The sequence below is a fragment of the Neopsephotus bourkii genome, unplaced genomic scaffold (genome assembly GCF_033783945.1).
Source record: "Neopsephotus bourkii isolate Nb327-2 ecotype Australia unplaced genomic scaffold, CSIRO-AGI_Nbou_v1 NB_718, whole genome shotgun sequence".
Classification (NCBI taxonomy): domain Eukaryota; kingdom Metazoa; phylum Chordata; class Aves; order Psittaciformes; family Psittacidae; genus Neopsephotus; species Neopsephotus bourkii.
The window spans coordinates 1581310-1601494 of record NW_026901217.1 but is presented as its reverse complement, the minus strand read 5'-3'; the positions used below and the strand labels follow the sequence as shown (position 1 = coordinate 1601494).

Genomic DNA, 20185 nt, shown 5'->3' with positions numbered 1-20185 from the left:
ATTGCCTTCAACTACACCCCAGTGTAATCCTAGATCAAGGTACAATTTCACCAATACTAAAACCTATACTTGTGGAAGAATAAAGTTATTGATACACTAGAATGAAAGAATCTACATGGTCTCTTACTTTTACAAATGTTTTCCATCAGACAAGTCTACGGAATCGAAGGAAGAATTCTTGGTTCACCAGTACACCAGGCATTAAGAGCACTAGCTTTCCCCTGAACCTGCAGGCACACTTGGAACAAAACAGGTATCTCATGTTATTGTGGTTGGAGGCCAGCAACCTTCCAGATGACAGTCATCTAACCAACTAAGTCCAAAGCCCAAAAGCTCTCAGGATCATTTAATCCAAACAAGTCTACTGACTGCAACTGTTTTTGCTATCAATGCAATTTTTTCTTGCCATACCTGAGCCTGTAAAACCCTGTCAGCGGGAGTAATGTCGTGAAGAGCGCTGGGCTGCTGCTCAGGATACTCAGCTCCCATTTCCTTTGGGCATGCCACTTTCTCATGTCAAGACTTAGCTTCTCCTGCTAACAAGAGAATGAACCTCTTGAAAGCTACTGACTGAGAGGCAAGTCTTAGACAAAGAAAGCCACAGAGGTGACCATCGGCACAAAACATTTGTTAGCAGTACAGCATCGACACAGCTCTGTGAGAGCACACACCATTCCCCCAGGCAACATTTTCACACCACAGAGGAAGAGGGCAGCAAGTCATTCAGCCAGAGGAAGCTTGCCTGAGCAAGAACATTAGATCTTGAACTGACCACTGCAACGAGGGGCCTGAGGGCAAAGACTGAGGCTGAAGTATGTACCAGCACTATCACACTCACCACAGCCAACAGAAGTGCCTCCAAACTACTGCCAACAGAGAACAGCTGAGCACAGACCCAAAAGTTACTCTTCTGAAAGGGCAAAACAAGGGAGTGCCCATATGTGAGGAGCCAGAAAGCTCCAAGAAAACTGCAGGATGAGGCAAAAGAAGCTGTCACAGCCCTGTGCCAGAACATCTGCAGAATCTCACATCAAACTGTTTTTTCATATTCCTGAGATCAAGGCTTTGGAGGGTTTTGTACAAAGGCCTCAACCCACAGATAGGAACTGATAATTCATACAGCACTTGGGAACTGCATAACTTGAAAGGAAGTGGGAGATATCCTCCTACATTGCTTACTGAAAATACGGAAGTTTTACAATACGAGAAAATGGCTGTAATTTATCTATCTGATCCCCTGGTTATCTGTAAGCTTTTTATGACTTTGGAAAAGGAATCAAGCCACATAAAGAATTACTCAGTACCCTTTCTTTATCTGCAACCTTTTCTTTAATAACAGAGTCTATACGATTCTGATATGGAATTAAGGCAACTTGTTATTCATTCCACAACAGTTTTCCAAGACCAGTTTCAAGTTTCAAAATTCAGGTTTTGCAAAGTTACAGTACTGCAACCTTAACAGCTGAGACAAGAAGACACAGTAACTGCCAACCACCACAGACAGGTTCTGTGAGGTTGTTAGTAAGAAAGCTAAAACAGCCATAAAGTATCTAAATTTTCCACTACATTCTGCTACTGAACAGTTACAGCCGTCCTACTACAAAGGACAGGACTCCAAGCCCCAAACACGCTGCTGAGTCAGACTGCAAGGATGAACTTCGAGAACTTACAACTCTCCATGACTACTTACTTTCAGGCTGAAAGCCAGCACATAAAAAGAGCACATGAAGATTTCAGATTACTTGGCTTTAAGCAATCTAAATTTAGCCTTTAATTCTGTGACTAAAACCAGGACTCCCCAGTTCCTGAGATAATACGCCTTTAGGCTCAAATAACCCTGCTGCTGGCCAAGAAGACTGAGAGCCCTTGTGTCCCAAGTCAGGGAAGGCAAGAAGCCAGGCAAAGGTGTGACAGAAACCTGTCTGCGTTCACAAATACAAGACTTAAGCTAAAGCAGCCTGCCACCAATGCTCCCTGTTCACAAATCACAGGAAATACATTGGGTCTGACCATGAGCAACAGTCACAGCTGATAAACTAGTGGGGACAAGCGCAAAGGGAACAGTTATCCAGTAAACCATAGTGAACAGCTCTGGAGTGCTTATGCCAGTTAAGTTTGCTGATGCTTTCTGCATAGAACAAAAATTTCAAAGAAGCCTGTAGCCAAGTCGGAGTAAAAAAACTTCCTGCATAACAGAAGGTTACAAGGGAATTCAGCAAAACCATCAATCACTCCAGCACTACCTCTAGCAAAAAAAACTTAAGTTTCTATTTTAGATTTATACATAGTCTGATTCCTTGAAGAAATACATTAAAAGGTTCAGTGTTTGAAGATGTTAAATAGCTAGCAGTAACAAGAAAAAGGGGGTTTAAATATATCTACCCTATCTCATTAAAACAAGTGCTTTCTAAATTTATTTTATTTCTTTTTTTGAGAAAAGTGGATTGAAAGCCAAAAATTTGAAAGTGACTTACACAGTGGTGCAGAAATCAGAAGATGCACAAGCAGTGCACTAGCTTACATAACGTATCAGCTTCAGGTGCCCTAACTGTCTTCACTGACAGTGATTTTTGGAAATACCAGCCTGCTTTTACAGAAGAGTTTCTAATGGATTTAATATTTAGCTTTTCTTTACTTTCTTGATAATGCTGCTAACAGTACCAGATTGGCCACTTGTTTCAATTTATTTTCACCCTCTGAAGAGGAAAAACAGGTTTCCACTACTAAGAAGTTAAAGTTTGAGGACACTCTTTTCCCCATGAGGCAAAACACTGATCCTGCCTCATACATTCACTAGATGTGCTCTGCTTATACAGTTGCATTAAACCAGAAAAACAGTTCTAATATAGCTTGCAGTTTATACTAGCAGAACAGTACTTCAACAGAAAAGCCTGTTCAAGTGTTCCTTCCCATCCATTCTCCCTCACCCTCATAAAATATACTGTATCATTAATCACTGTCTTTCTGCTGCCAATGTAACTACACTGGGGCTTTGTGGCTGACGTAACTGTTGGCAGTCTAACCTCACCATGCTAATCACCAACGTAAGTGTGAAAAAAACCTTGTAAATTAGACCTTTCCTTGGCAAGCGTATTAAGGAAGTCTTCATCTGGGAGTACTACAGTGCTCGTTTATAACTGGCTACCTCCAACAGCTGCCTTGGGCCTGCAAGGTCACAGGTCCACAAGCAGATGAGCAGCTCAACAGCTTGCTCCCACCCAAAGAGAAAAGGTTTCCCTTAACTCCCTTGTGCCAGCTTTGGTTCTCCCAACATAATTTCCCATCTGCTTACATTCTGTTGGCCCATTCACCTTCCTAACCTGGCCAAAACAACAACAAAAACACCACTGTTGTGGTCCAGCAGAACACCTGGAACAGCTCAGAGCAGGATGAGCACCCAAGTCACCCCACCAGCATATGCAAAGAAGTATGTGGCTGAGGCTGAGAAGAGCCAAACTGATAAGAGTTTTGTCTGTCTTGTGGAGCTGCTACCCCTCTGATTTTGTGATACCCCGGGCAAAGATTAGCTCACACTCAGACATGAGTACTTCAGCCAATTTGCAAAACCTCATCTCATGCCCAGAGCAATGAGCTCTGCCCCAGCTGGTTCTGAAGAACCACCCTAGGAAGCACTTCACCACCCCCTGCTGCTAACACTGCCTTCTGTTCTAGGTAACCAGACAGCAAACTACAGCAAAAAGAAAAATTATTCCCTATTCATCTGTTAAAAAAATACCACACAACACAGAGTCCTAAGCTGAGAGTATTTCTAAATAATTTCCACATGAAATCTAATACGACACATTACAGAAGCTAAAATTACATTATCTTAAGGTTTTAAGTTAATAAAGACAAAGATTTTTTATTTGGCTACCACACCCAAGTGGAAGCATGTAACACTGACACTAGCTAGCATGGATAATAAAGGGCCTATTATTAAGTATGGCAGACTGGAAAGCCAGTAGTGGGAAAAAATGCAAAACGGGAAACTGCAATAGCTGAGATGGCAACCTAAGACATAAGCCAAGTTTTCCAAGACATTCGGCAAGGTCAAAATTCACATTTTTCAAAATCACAACATTCACCAGGTAATTAGCAGGACACGGACAAAGACACAGGCACAGCTACAGGTTGGGCAGAGAAGAGATTCAGAGCAGCCCTGCGGAGAAGGACTTGGGCATGCTGGTCGATGAGAAAATAGAACATGAGCTGGCTTCAGTGTGCGCTTGCAGCCCAGAAAGCCAACCGTATCCTGGGCTGCATCAAAAGGAGCGTGACTAGCAGGTCGAAGGAGGTGATCCTGCCCGTCTCCTCTGCTCTCGTGAGACCTCACTTGGAGTATTGTGTGCAGTTCTGGTGTCCTCAACATAAAAAAGGACATGGAACTGTTGGAACAAGTCCAGGGGAGGGCCACAAGAATGATCAGGGGACTGGAGCACCTCCCGTATGAAGACAGGCTGAGAAAGTTGGGGCTGTTCAGCCTGGAGAAGGCTGCATGGAGACCTCATAGCAGCCTTCCAGTATCTGAAGGGGGCCTATAGGGGTGCTGGGGAGGCGCTCTTCATTAGGGACTGTAGTGATACGACAAGGGGTAATGGGTTAAAACTTAAACAGGGGAAGTTTAGATTGGATATAAGGAGGAAATTCTTTCCTGTTAGGGTGTTGAGGCACTGGAATAGGTTGCCAAGGGAGGCTGTGAATACTCCATCCCTGGTGGTGTTCTAGGCCAGGTTGGACGAGGCCTTGGGTGATATGGTTTAGAGCGAGGTGTCCCTGCCCATGGCAGGGGGGTTGGAACTTAATGTTCTTAAGGTCCTTTCCAACCCTAACTATTCTATGATTCTATAACCAATGTCTGTGCATGCTAGCTATCTACTTATCTCCTCAGTGATAAAAAGGCAGGAACATCTGACAGCAAGAGGAAAGACCAAGAGACTGTGTGATGGGAGATGAAACTCTGCTCCTGAATGTTGGAGATCCATGGTGAAACCTCAGTAAAGCCACACAAGTTGAGTCTGTGCTCCTCATCTCTTTCCAACCTATGCAGGGAAGCACACACTTTAGATGTGTTTGAAATTCCTCAAAACTACACATTTGAAATTAAATCACTGTAATCACATTAGACATTTAACAATCCCTGAAGCCATCATACCTATAAGAAGGTCAGGTTAAATTTCAAATCAACTTTCATTACTGCTGTGATAAAACAATAATTCTGTTGTTATACAACTGGATAAAAATAAGTCATCTGGACATGGTTCTGGGCAAGCTAGGTGGCCACACTTGAGCAGGGGGCTGGACCAGATGACCTTTCCAATCTCAACTACCCTGTGATTCTGCCAAGCTCTCAACACAACCACATGCTAATCATTTGAAAGCAAGAATTTGGTCCACATCAAAAAAAAAAAAACAACTGTTCCAGGAAAACTGGAGAGAACTCTGCTTGCCTCGACACAAATACAGAATCATATCAACTGCTACCAGGTAGAGGTAGGGCCCAAGATCTATTTGCCATGCATAGGCAGAGTCACAGAAGAACTGCGTTTTAAAGTAATATTCTACTAATTCTAAAGTAATTCGACAAATAATAGACTCTCATGAATAATGATAAAAATCTCAATCAGATCACTGTTTCCCTGATTTTGACCACTTCACCAAGTCCTATTAAAAACTGCCCTCCAACTTAACAGTAAGAACTATACTTAAGCAAGTACTACTTTTAAGAATTTCTAATCCAAACAAGGGGGAGCAGAAGGCAAAGCAGAGGACAATACCACGAGAAATAATCCCTCTCTAAATTTTACGTAACTTTTAGAATATTTTCAAAGCATCCAGAAGTCTGAGTTGCCTTGCTCATCCTTCCTCCACTGCTGTAACCTTGAAGTTTGGTTTCACGCATGGCTTCATTTCATTCAAATGCAAGTCCCCACCACTGTCACCTTGCTTCACATACAGCCCTGGTATGAAGACACTTTTCCACCCCTTTTTTCACTGCTTGTGAGCTACTGAAAGCTACCGATCTATAAAGTTTCTTATACCATCCTGACCACTATAGCACCAGGTAACTTAAGTAACCATGACTAACCCTTTTCATGTTTGTCTCCCAGGACCTGTGAGCAGAATCTACACTCCTAAGTCGGCACTAGTGGCCTAACTTGGAAGTAACTTACTTGACTCATAGGATGCAGCTCAGAAGCCCTTGGAAAAAAAAACAACTGGCCAACAGTGAGCAAAGGTGCCAACTTTTCTGTCCTACCAGAACACTAGCAGTTTGTTTTGTAACACCTTGAGGGAGCTAGAAAGAAAAGGACAGAGTTAAAAAACAACAAACAAGAACAACCATAAAAACCCCAACCCATGCACTTTTGCCATTCTTTAGCTTTCTAATTCACATTACACTACAGAGAATTAAGCCATCAAGTGAAACAACATGAGATGTGTCAGTTTCACGCTATCTTCCATTCTCTGTCTCAGACACACAGCCTTCCAAATTTGTCTTGGAGAAAATTTTTGAGAGCCCTCTTTCCCCTGCCTTGGAAATAGGACTAGTTACAAGCCACATATTTTGCTCCCAACATGTCAGCTGAAAGTCCTTATTAGTGAGGTACTTGTAAGTCTGCAAAGAAATTTGATTAATTCCTCTTATGTCAATATTCAAATGAAACCTAACAGGTACAATGGTGAAATGTATTCGTAAAATAAAGTCAACCATGCAGCTCATTAACAGCATCTGACCAAACAGCAGATGTTTCCTCCTCCTATCTCCTGTAGAAACACAGTTAAGTGGAAGCCACCATTTGTTGCAACATGAATTTCTAGTTATTTATTTCATCTTTAACTAAAACTGATTTTATGCTTTTAAGCATTTAAACAGTATTCAAATATTTATGTATAAATAGTACTACATAGACACACCTTGATGAATTTACAAGCTCTTCCCAACTATATATAGGTTTAGTCTACTTTTATCTGATCCAAATAACTTAACTTGCAATGGCAGTGAATGTTATTTTAGGCACCCCTATGTGCACAGGGACATAGAGCATAGCTAGCAAGTGTGAATAACTCTATATACATACCAGCATAAGAATAAGGTGTCCTCAAGAGTCTCATGCCCTGGTTTCATCAAACAACACCAGACAGAATGCTGCTATTATTGTCAATGCCTTAAAATGCTTGAAATCAAAAATATGAAATTATTTTAAAGAAAAATAGCCTCAGTAAGTCAGCCTTTCATGTAAACACAGACTAATGAGATAGTAATTTCCAGTACTTAACAACATGACAAAGAAAAGCAAGCAGAAGTATGATCAACTATGGTCACTGCTTGCCCCAAGCAATTTGAACGTAAAGAATTCTCTGAATTCATCGAAGACTTTTTGACCTGCTGCATCAGTGTCAAGATGTTAGCTCTGTGTGCACACACGCTTTTTTGCTTTCACTTACCTACACAATTTTTTAAACCGTACACCAGTCTTGCAACCTCTGTAGAAGAAACTGTAATGCTGTAAATCCTGAAATTTAACTTCTACTCTTGCACAAAATCTGTATTTAGAGGACACATTTTCAGCTTCCCCTCAAACAATAGATCAGACCAAGTACTGTGCGAAGGTCCACCAGTCAAAGCTGGAGGGCAGACGTTACCCTACACCCACGCTGGGGACAGCAGCAAGGAGACAGTGAAAACTTGCAATTCTATCTATAATCACTTCAGCATTGTACAAAAATTTTTAACAGGTATCTTGCTTCCAAGTTACCCAATACAGGACCAACAGTCCATACAGTACTTTGATGTGAATTGGCATTTTAATGATTTCAATGACAAAAACTTGCAAATTAAATGCTTCTGAATACCATTAAGTGCTAGAATTCAGACTGTCTGTATTGACTCTCAGTCTCATTTGCTGCCATATTGGGATGAGTGTTCCCTTTGAAAGCACAGAAATATGAAATAATGTTTCAGAAATCACTGGTGAACCACGTTAATGATTTGCTTACATGCCAAGTCAACATAATAGTTGCCTTCAGATGATACTGCTGTGAATAGTGCCTAAATATAATTACTTATAAAAATGCATGTTTTAAAATATTTTTTTGCCCTCCCTACTCTCTAGACTTTGCCTGTGCATGCTGGGGGAAAAAGTGGTAAAGATTAAAATGAGAAAGACTGGTGACATCTAATATCAGTCTCCCAAGTGGGTATCTCATTTTGAAATACAAGTGATATATAGTCTAGAACAATTACAGATCTATGTTAGAATCACTGAACTGCCCAAGTGACCAGAATAGCTGTACTGGTCAAGTTCCCTGCATTTGCAAGTCTAGAAGGGAAAAAAAGCTTCAACTCTTGATCCGAACTCAGCTTTTAGCAGTTTCCCAAGACACAGCACCCGCAAGAAGAGTACAACTGAGTAAAGGAATCCATACTTGCAGAAAAGCCTTTGTAACTTAAGACAACTCAACCCAGCAGCTGTCTCACACACTAGCGCTATCAGAGGGCAGCACCGTGGTCACACAGCTGTGCAACACTTCCACCATCATAATCCCAGTGCCACAGTACCTGATACACATCCTGCCTTCTCCCCCAAAATAAAACATAAATAAACGCGGACCCATTCACACAACTCAGCAGAGTTCAACCTTACTTGCACTGAATGCTTGACCTCACACAGTCTAATTAGAGGTAGTGTGCTCAATCTTTGTTCCTATTCAACCAGAAGGCACTTCCAAAGCCAATACATGCACGCATAAAGCTGAAGGAGGGAAAAATCCTGTACAATCTGGTTTCACTTCGAAGAACGCTTTAAATTCCTTGAAATAGCCTGTTTATTTTATGAAATGTTTGGCTTCTCAGTTAGAAAACAAAGACATCCCCCACTCAAATACACACAAACCCCAAAACCTTCTGTAATGCAAATTAACATTTGTCCTCTGAGGAGGATAGGGATCTTTGTAGCAACCACTAGCAGCCAAAAGTGTCCTCCTCACCCCTGAATCCACCCTCTGCAAAGCCCTTCACAAAAGGCCCGATCTAACATAATCTCTGCTTATTTTGTATCTTGAGAAATAGTGACATTCTAATGGAAAAAGTTATAGGTCAGCCTGCAGGGATTCAACTCTAGCAATTAGAAAGTATCCATTTAAAATAACTTCTTTGCCATCCCAAAGAAAAAACACTGTTCTAACACAAAAATCCTCTGTGCTGTTCTAAAGTTACACCATCGTAGCTTGGGCAAAATAGCTACAGAAGTCAAAGATGCATGCGTAGAAATCCTTTAAGTCACCAGCATTTCAAGCCACACTTGCCAACTTGGTGTTTATGTTTTAAACTCTAATTTTCTATCCAGTAAGTTCAAATGTAAACTTCCAGGAACTGCATATCATCTTTTAAATATTAAGATGTGTATGCATTCAATTTTTTGAGACACTGCTACACACAGACGAAAGGCCTTTGGAAGTATACCAGTCTGCAGCTACTGGAGGAAAACAAACGAAGTTTTTGTGTGCAGCACACACCTTTCCCCACTCTGAAAGCACAACTGGGTGAGTTTGTCATCAAAGACTAAACCAGAAATTAAAACCAAACAAAAATTAGTAGAAACTATTAACTAGAAGGCAATTTGTGAAATCTGATTTTATAGCTTTCTCTTCAATAAGGTAGTTCAATTTATTCATCTGCATTCACACAGCAGAAGAGAGTTCCATATACAAATACAAATTCTATAAGACACTGCACCCAAAAGCGAGCTTTCTTTTATCTGCCACTCAGAAAGCACCTTAGCTAAAGCACGTGCTATCGAGATGGAACTGAACTTGGAGAGCAGAACACCTCCTGCCATTAGTGACCATTTATTTTCTCTGCTTAAATCTCTAAACATTATTTTTTTTTTTTTTTTTTGTTACACTGGTGACTATACCCAAGAGATGTTTCTTTCTTGGCTAGAAGAAGCTCAGGAGATCCAGCGCAGATTTCACATGAATTCAGGTATAAGAAATTGGTTTAACCACTAACACATGCAAAACTCAAATCACCAAGCAGCACACTGACTAGCAGAAAGAAGAAAAAGGAGTTTTAGCAGGGTTTTCCTAAAACACTGCACAGTGATTTTATCAGCAGGAACAACAAGATCTAAGATGTCTGGTATATAATAAAAGTTTTACTATCTGTGGCATGTAACTTCCTAAGATATTTAGAAATGAAACGTGAATCCAAGGCCACAGATACCTTCACTAAGAAGAGCAGTGACCTACTGCCAACCCATATTCAAAATTACAGTCTCTGTTCCAAAATAAATGTGGTCATATAGTTCAAGATATGACTAAAATTCTGTCTTATACAAGAGCTCAGATCTGCAGGAACACTTCAACAGGCTGTTACAAACTTTAGTGGGATAAAAATACTAGGAAATGCCTGTTTGTCCCTTTAATATCAGCTAGCACAGCCTGCAGATATAGTCTAGCTAATTTTCAGGCTTGGAAAGGATATACAAAAGTCAGAGAGATTCACTCACAACCACTTCCCCCCACATACACCTCCAAGCTGCCCATGCCTTCGTCTATTTCAGTTGCCAGTGACTGCAAGAAAGAGGTTGAGAGTCAACCTAAACTAGTTCAGCATTTATTCTTGACAGGGCCATAAGCTTTAATTTCAACTGCTCCTTGCATAAGTTAAATAATACACACAGTGCTCTCTGTATTTGATTCTTCAACCACCCATATCTGAAGCACAACAGGACATGCCACAGACACTTGCTTCTCTGCCCTCATAATACAGTTTAATTATGATGACTGAACTAACGGGCTCACATCACAGACTTTTACAGGTTGACCCTGTGTCATCCTGATGTATCATTTTGCACCAGTTTAGTGCTGCAAATCAATTTAAGATCTCCAGCAGGTTGAAAAGGCTGGTAATGATGCTTTCTCTGCAGCCTCTGGGGACCCCACATTATACACAACTTACATTATTTATAAAGCTGAGATGATGCCTCCATTAGGCTTGCGAGACTACTCAAATGAGCTTTTATTTTACACACACAGCTTGGGCTTCATAGAGCAGAACACTGGCTATATGTAATATGCACTGTAATATTGAAGCATTCACGCTTCAGTAAAAGGAAAAGGTCATAACCCCTTCATTTTTTTTAATTTATATCTTTATACTAAGCAAAGAAATTCATCATCTAATCTGAGTAATTTCCCAACATACAGGAGCACTAGCAGCACTTTTATTAACCTCTGTATTGCTTTTCTTTATGTTCAACTCTTCAGTTTTCAAACTACAGAGGAAAAGCAAGCATTCATCAGCTTTCAAACATTTGACAGTTAATATTTATACCGAAACATCTCCATCTGCTTATTCAGTAACCTTTTCTCAAATGTATTGGATCGTCATATCTTCAAGAGTTCACAAAAAGACAAACTGAACAGAGTAGGAAAAAAAAATGTATTTGATTACATATCCAATGGTTGATGGGATCAAAACCAAAGACCAGACCAAGAACTTCAGAAAGGGATAGGTATCTTTCATTTTTGTAATGATGCTCTTCCACTCGTAGTAAAGAAGTGATCACACAAAACTTGCACTAAAATCAGTGAGAACCTCTAAAAAGCATCTGCTTTGCTGGTTCTATGGAAAATAAAGTATTAATCAGTTGTAAATAGAAATTCCTCTCCCATATTTCAGCAATTACTGTTACTGACAAATAAAAGAAAAAAAATGAAGTCAATGTTAACACCTCAGGTTCCCTCACATGACTGGCTCCTATTGTTTGACAGGACAAGGTGCACACTGTTAGCCACATGAAGCCTAAGCAGAATTACAGACACATGCCAGCAAAGAAAAGTGGTCTCTGTGGGCTGTGCTAGCTGCAGTTTTCAGTCTTATTCTCAAGCACTGCCTAAAACCACATATAACTGTTGGGGGCAAAAATACAAAGTTGACTTCTGGATGCAAAAGAGATCTGAACTACCTGCTATAACATGTTTGAAACACAGCTTTTTCCCAAGCACGTTAATTTCAAGATGCTGTATCCTTAAACACTGACATCCATTAAACACTGACATGCTTCATGCCATGAGCTTTTCCATTTGCTTGTATCTGAAATACACATCTACTTTTACCCCTTCCCACCTGGATCTAACGATACTTCTTCCCCGAATAAAACTTTTATATTTTTAACATGCAGCAAGCAGCATTTTTTCCCCAAAATACACCCAAATAAGTCTTTATTGTTCAGAATAAGCTCTAATTATTCAGACACTGTAAAAGCAAACTGTAAGGTCAGACCATGCATCTTCTTCAGATTGATCTACTAAAGAAAGAGCAAGCACAGCAACCCTTTCTCACTCAGAACTCCAAATGACTTCAGTTTATTAAAAAAATAAAAAGTCAAGATTTGGCCAAGATCCTTTTGAAGGCATGACGGAGTATTTCCACACCAGTAAGTTAAAATAGGCTTTAAAGATCTATATGCAGCTTGTCTGCAAAGCCCGAGTATATGAAGAAACTACACTGGGGAGGGGAAAATATCATGAATTCAGACCTTATAACAGGGAGGAGAAAAAAATTAACTGAACTTTCCTTGACCTCTAAGCACAGATTTATCATTAAATGGGGGAGGTTAAAATAAGAAAAAGGAGGGGAAGGGACTGTGGAAAGAAAGCAAGGAGGAAAGAACCCCCACTTTCAGCGGTCAAGCACACGGGCCGGCCGGGGCAGGCTTTTCCCCACAAACACAAAGGAGAGCTTGCCCCGGACGGCCGGGGCTGCGCCGCGGGAGCAACCCCGCGTTCGCCAAGGCGCAGGAGGGCGGCTTCCCGGTGGAGCCGGGTTCTGCCTCCCGCCGGGCCAGACGCGGCACCTACCCACAAAGTTCGAGCCGGGAACGGCCGGCTGGCAAGCGGCCCTGGGTCTCCCCGGGGCTGCCGGAGGGACGCCATCATGCCGGGTAGACGAGCGGAGCCGCGCTCCCTTCGCGGCGCGGAGCAACCGCTCCCGGCCTGCCGGGAAGGAGAAAGGGGGAGAGCGGCGCAGGCTGTGCCCCTCGGCGCGATAAACGGGGAGAGGCGCAAGGGGTTGGCTATGGGAGCGGGGTGGGTAACGCGAAGTTGTCGTTACCAGCGGCTCGGGGTCTCGCTCGCGCTGCCTCACGCCTGGCTCGATCCGGTCTCGCTGGCGTCAGGCGGTCGGAGCCGCCCAGCCCCGCCGCGCGCCGCGCCGCCAGCGCGTAGTTCCCCGGCGCGCGCGCGCGCTCTCGCTCCTGCGCTCCTTCACTCTTCCACTCCCTCCCCCTCACCCCCCCCCCCCCCCCCTCATACACACACTCCTTGCACCGGCCCGGCAAGGGATCCTCTCCAAACTACCGCCCGCCGCCGGGCCCCGCTAGGAGCGCTGTGCGCGCCGCCGGCCAGCGGCCGCCCTGAGGGGAGGGGAGGGGAGGGAAGGTGGAGGCGGGAAGGAGCTCGAGTGGGTTCAGCCCCTGTTGCCCACACTCCTCCCGTCCCGGTGTCAATCCGTGTTGGCTCGGCCGCCCTCGGGGCCTATGGAGGTCAAAAAGGCGCTCATGCACCCGCCCGTGATGTTGTGGCGGCCGGGAGTGGGGGAAAGCGCCAAGTGTCAGGAGAGTGGCTGTTAGAGTTAAATCCTGAAAGGCTCCAATGGAGCTGGAGTCCATCCTTGTCTCTTGCTTACAGCTGATTCAGCCCCTGAGTTGGTCAGTGCTTAATATTGCAGGAGCTGCTGTAACACCTTCCAATACCAGGTCACTGTCCCCACGTGCTTTACGTGTGGACCTCGTCCTTGCCATAGGTATTGCCCTGGTTACTCCTGCTTTATGCAAGTGAAACTATTAAAGTGCTTGAGGCTTCTTGTGCAATCAGATATATAGCAATAAGGTCTCGCCCTCGTGGCCCTCTGAAGTTAACCTGACCTCTATCTGAATCTGCAAGTCTGTGGTCGAAAGTGGACCTAGCTGGAAGTTCACAGCCCACCTGAGGAACAGTAAAGCCTCTTACCTGCTGTGCTTACAGGAATGCTTACAGTAATCGGGTGAGCACAGCACGAGCTGGGCTGAACTGAAGCTGATTATTTAACCATTCCTTTGGCTTTTACCCAGTCATCGTTCCTGGAAGGAGATATGAAGTAACATGTGCAAGATATTTCCACACGGCAAAATATTACAATACACTGGTGTAATTACACCTTGTACTTACGCCAGTGAATTTTCACATGTATATGAAGTTCTAGGTACGGTATTAACCTCTTTTTAAAACCTAGCAAAACTGAGGCCCAGAAAAGTTAAGGCACTGTGAGTTTTTTACAGGATGACCAGTAGTCCTGGAGTCACCCACCTTCCCACCCAGGTTCATTACAAGTCTGAAGATGCAGAACTGGAATGGCTTGCCCAAGGTCACAGAAGGATCATGACAGCAGCACTAAAAGAACACCCAGTGTTATGGCTGTGATGTTAGCACTTCTTTTTAACTTCATAATCTAAAAATTATTGATTGCTTTGTGGAAATACTACATAAATTGCAAACAGGTAAATTGTACTACATTGCTAAGCAGCATGCTACAACAGAAGCATAGTGAGGAACTCCCACAAAGAATGATGCCATAATATCAATGGGGGAAGTCTGGAATAAAATTAGTATTTTACTGCTTAAGTTTTGAGCCTTAAGTGATTCAAGATGAGTGAGCTTTGGTAATCAGCTTTAACTCGTATTTTGGGGTTGTACTGTATGCAGTTACAGTTAGCAAGTATACTTTTTACATGCAATCTTGCACAGATACAGTACAGCACTTGGCTGCAGGTATAACTGGTACAGGTTTATCTCAAGACAAAATAAAATGCCTTTAAATGTTGTCAATGTAATGGGGATATTTGCAAGCAGGGTATGAAAAACATTAGACTGCTCCTGGGTTTTGTACTATGGCAATGCTTAAATCAGGGCCACATGTCCTGGGTAAAGAGTGGTAGATGCAGCAATAGTGTCTGCCCCAAGAGCTTGGCAATCTTGGTGATACAGTCTCACAGAGAGAAATACACAGGAAAGGCCTTTACATGTGCCTGACGTCTGCTGTGCTTTGCAGCCTGACTTGGCAGGACCATGGGTGGCATCAAGCTCCATCCGTTGGATCCTCACTGCTTGAATATCTTAGTGCATGATTCACACTAAACAGATATGACAAGCAGATAATTAGGGAAGCACTGCAGTTTGTCAGGTGTCTTGTTAGAACTGCATTTTTAAGGCTTTTGCTGTTGTTAGGGTTGACTAGTTGGTTTGCTTTGGCATAAGAGAATCAAATTATTTTCTACTTACATTGAGGCTTGGGGAGAATCACATGAATATGATCTTTTACCTAAAAAGGGCTCTAAAACAGCCTAGTATGGCCTTTTCCTGATGTTTAATAACTGGAATGGTTGTTCAGGGGAGAGAGAAATGGCTTCTTGTTGCATGAAAAGACCAGAGGGCAAGCAGAAGCAGTGTTCCATGGTCAAATCTGCCATAAGGCTTCCCTGGCTGGGCTGTTTTGGTACACAGCTGAGTCAAAACTTCAGGTTAAGATGTCCAACTCGTAGCTAACTATCCAAGCCCATTACTCTGTGTGTGAGTAGTATCAGCGGTGTCTTACTTGTACATTCACCACTTCTAACTCCATTGGCTATTTTAATATTCTTCAATTAAACATCACTAGCATCTGCCTAGGTATTCTGAAAAACATGAGGAAGATGAAAAAAGGAAAGGAGAGGGGCACATACACCTGTGTGTCTTGCTTGATGCTACTTCTGTAACAGCGTTCCTTCTCTGCATTGGCCTGAATAACTATGCTATGTCAAGAGGTGACAGAGAACTTGTGTTTATTTCCTCCTTTTACTCTGCAACTACATGATCATTCAGACTGGTGAGGCTGGGGCAATGAAGAAAAAGGTGAACTATCCCTTCTGTAAAAAGCCTGACTTTTCATCAGATCAGGTGTACAATGACCCCATAAGTCATACGGCCTGTGAACCTGTATTTTAATGGACCTGGGGCACTTACACAGATAAACTTCTAACAAGATTCTCAAAAGGAACTTTAATCTCATAGGCACATTTTGACGTCTCACCAGGCACCTGTCTAATCACCTTTAAAATCTGTCTCAGAATCAGCATATCAGAAAGCAAAGTGCTAAAAAGATATTAATTATGCTGCATATTTTATACTACTGTATTATGTAACAAATATGTAAGAAATACTGCTACTAATACTGCTATTACTACTATTAGCTTTCAATCTTCCTCTAAATTCAGAGATCATATGCAGATTATGATTTAGTGTTTCTTGTTAACCTCAGCCAGGCTTCTTCTGGCTTATTCAGGAGGTTCCAGGGATAGAATGCCTTCTGGAGACAGTTTAGCTCCAAACTCAGTAACTTTGCTTCAACTTTATGTACACCAGCTTTCTGCAAGAAAGCAGTTTCATGGATAATTAACTTGTATCAAACACATATTATTTACATTAAAATCACTGCAGTAATTTTCTTTTTAGCCATTACAGTGTTGCCCTGGTGTGGGAAAATACCAACAATATTTTCAGAGAGAAGAGGCAGCTCTGTCAAGAAGTATAACAGCTTTCTAAGGATATTTTATTTATTTCCTTGCTACCTGGCCTGGCTGGTAAAGTTTATCAGCCCATATCCTTCATGGCTTGTCTGCCTCTTCTTTGCATAGGTAAGGTATTAAGCAAGTCTCCCACCTCAGCATTATTAAAATAGGATATGCAGACTGTTTAGCAACAACACACATGTGTTTGGGAAAGATGCCTCGGGCAGAAGACAGCATGTGGGAGAAGATAAGGAGTATTTTTAGGAGGTCATCATAACTGTGCAGAGCTGCATATTGTTTTCCACACCCATCTGGATACAAGGAGCTCTCTAGCCACAGCAGCAGAGAGTTCATAGCTGATTTCCACTGTCAAGAAAGGCACTTGGGTTTGAGCTAGTTAGAATACTTCAGTCCTGCACCACTGCAGAAGTGTTCAGCCCATGTGAGTATGGTGGGATGGGCCTCCAGAGACAGACTGAACAGAGCAGCAAAATGGTAGCAGCAGCAAAACTTCTCATCCGACACCCTGACCCCATTAAAGAGGGCTCAGTGGCCTTCCTGTCTCCACTGGCTGCTGTGGGCAGCTGGAGTGAAGGGGCTATTGGGACTGCTCTCCTTCCCGTCCACCTCTCTCCCTACCAACTCCTCTGTTCCCCAGCAACCTCAGCCACCCTAAGCACCTGCCCAAGGCTGGCTGAGTGGGGCTGAGCACAGAGGCCCATCACCAGTACTATAACGGGCATGCAGAAATATTGCTCCCTTGAGCTGTTTAAGGAGACTGGTGCTTGGAGGAACTGTTATGGTGCCATCCTCACAAAAAATTACTTCTGCATCCCCCAGTGGAAGATAAAGTAAGCTGTTTTATTACATAAGTTGATCTGTTCTTATCCTTGAGGGCCAAAATTCAGTTTTACCTCATGGAAAAGAAGCTTTGAACTGGCACTGTGCAGATTACACATAAAAAGGAACTAAGTTGTGAAAGGCCTTGAAGGCAGAAGCTGTGACATGAGGTCTCTATACTCTTGCTTTGGTGTATCTGTTTATTTTCTAGAATGAACCCTTCATGAGTTTGTCTCAGTAGAGTCAAATGTCTGCTTGGGACCTGCCTTAGTTTCCTGGCTCACTCGCTTATGCAAAAGAACAAAGAACCCATTTTGCCTTTAGAAGTTCTTCCTAAAATGGCCCACTGTGATTAAGTGGTATTCATATAGAATAAATGTAGAACTGATAAATTTACAAGGTTATGACATGTATTTCCCGCTGTTACATTAAATAAGGCTCCTGCCATAAATCTGCAGATACCAGAAAGGTCTTTGATCAGAATGAGCAGTCGTTCTTCTTTTCCACCCTTGAGATGATGGGATTCAGACCAAAATTCGTTACTTTCTGAAGATTAATGTACCCAGTTAAAGCTGCCAAGATCTTTATTAAAAGTTATGAATCCAAAAGGTTTGGGCCGAAACAAAGTAATAAGCAGGGCCCTCCCTTATCTCCTTTATTGGTTGTTTTGTCTATAGACTTTGATGTAAGGACCTTGCTCCAGCAATATATTGCTGGTAAAGAAGGGAGTTTGCACTCTGTTCTGATGTCTAATCACATGCTGCCATGAAGCATAGTACTCCTGACCACTGTACTGCACCAGTACTGTACTTTCTAATGAACAAAATTGTCCCTTTTGATCTTGCCTGCATCCGTGTAGAAGCTTCTGAAGGTAGTTTCACTTTCTCCTGGCTATCACTTCAGCAAGAGATAATGGACACCATGTAGCCAAATATTATTGGTTCTTTTAAAACTAAATTCCTCTTCAATCACTCAGCTTAAAAAAAGATTTACATAACTGGAATAACCTAGCTCTGTTACTGGTTTCTTGGAAGACACCACTAAAAGTAATCTTACCTCCCATCATGTATCTTCTTATAGTCCTTGCCCCTGTTATATCTTGTTGCAGAAACCACCAGAGAACGATATATTAAAACTTATTGAGACAAGTGGCAAATATAAAATTAAAATTAATAACTCTATGAGAAAAGGAATCAAAGGTGGTTTGGCTATCCTGAGCTCTTACACCATGGTCATTTGGTTGCACTGGCTGTACTACCAGTGTACTAAGGACCAGTGCTGTGCAAGAGGCTATGTGTCAGAGCTGGCTATGCAGGGCTAGGGAGTGCCATGGTCAGTAGCTGCACCTAGCATCCACAGGCTAAAGAAACCATAGGGAGGACTGGATCATGGCAATGGATGAAGGCTGGGAAAACCATGATGATTGTTGGCATACAGGGCTCTATCTCCTTTGTACCCGAAGAGGACACAACTATATTACACTCTTGTAGACTAGCAAAATCATAGAATCACAGAATGGTTTGGCTTGGGGGGGACCTTAAAGCTCACTCAGTTCCAACCAACCCATGCCATGGGCAGGGACACCTTCCACTAGACCAGGTTGCTTAAAGCCCCATACAGCGTGGCCTTGAACACTGCCAGAGATGGGGCAGCCACAACTTCTCTGGGCAACATGTGACAGGGCCTCACCACCCTCATAGGGTTACAAACATCTAATCTAAATCTCTCCTCTGTCAGTTTAAAGCCATTACCCCTTGTCCTGCACTACCTGCCCTTGTAAAAATTCCCTCTCCATATTTCTTGTAGGCTCTGCTTAAGGTAGTGGAAGACTGTTATAAGGTTTCCCCAGAGCCTTCTCCAGGCTGAACAACCCCACACACTGCACCTAAATGCATCCCTTTACTTCCACATTTTGTTGATATATTGTGACAAAATACTCAGCCCATTTTATATAATGATTAAAAACTTAAAATAAAAAGGCACCACGTCTTATTTTTGTTCCCCATATAAATGGTACTTACCTTGAGTAATTTAGAAACCTCTTTTCAATTTGTCTGAAATGGTGCAAGTCTAAGTCATGGTGCCCAAGTTCAGTGTCACTCTTGGCTGCATAAGTCAGTAGTAAAACAGTCCCACCCTTCCTCCTCCTCCACAACAGCTGCTCATCCCTAACCCCATGTCACCCACCCCCTTTGTGCTGGCACAGTTGTTGGTGCAGCTGCAAGCTGAACAGGCCCAGGGAACTGATCTGGCTGGGGAAAACAAATATTTTGGGGGCCAAGTTCATTTTTAATTTGGAACAATTCCCTGTGTGGTTGTGTGGTTGTCCAACTCCTTGTGCTGATCTTGTGCAGGGGCTGGACTGAGGTGGGAGAAAGGGCAAAACTTACCTTTTTAATAATGTTGTTGGCTTCAGCCAGTTTAAAGTGGTTATTTGTGGTAGACTTCGTGAGCTTTCTTTTTTAAACAAGGAGAAAATATTTTCACGTTGAACAAATCTGCAAACATGCTTAGAGAAGGACTATACTAAGCATAGGAGCTGTGCTCACTGGTGAATAACAGGCAGCTAGGAGAAAGCATGGTAGTACTGAGGAATTTAGTGAGCTGGTATGATTACTGCATATTAGAAAAGGCAACTGCGGGACACTGCTTTGTATAGTAAAAAGCAAAATCCTGTTGCCCTTCTGCTGTTCATAAACCAACAGAGGCCAAAGAATCACAAGGATCCCACCAAAAATCATTAACTGACTCTTCAA

General features: G+C 42.5%; 1 protein-coding gene across 3 annotated transcripts in view; it reads right to left on the bottom strand.

The window, feature by feature from the left end:
* SMAD1 (SMAD family member 1) overlaps nt 1-13482 on the bottom strand; it is a 50058-nt gene extending 36576 nt beyond the window's left edge. Inside the window, exon 1 of one of the 3 annotated variants that reach the window (XM_061354166.1) lies at nt 13336-13482. The gene's annotated coding sequence lies outside the window, so the exon portion shown is untranslated. Of the gene's footprint in view, nt 1-12867; nt 13023-13120; nt 13255-13335 lie in introns of those variants that run through there. The other 2 variants (XM_061354164.1, XM_061354165.1) reach the window with 2 other exon arrangements.
* Nucleotides 13483-20185: the final 6703 nt, after the last annotated feature.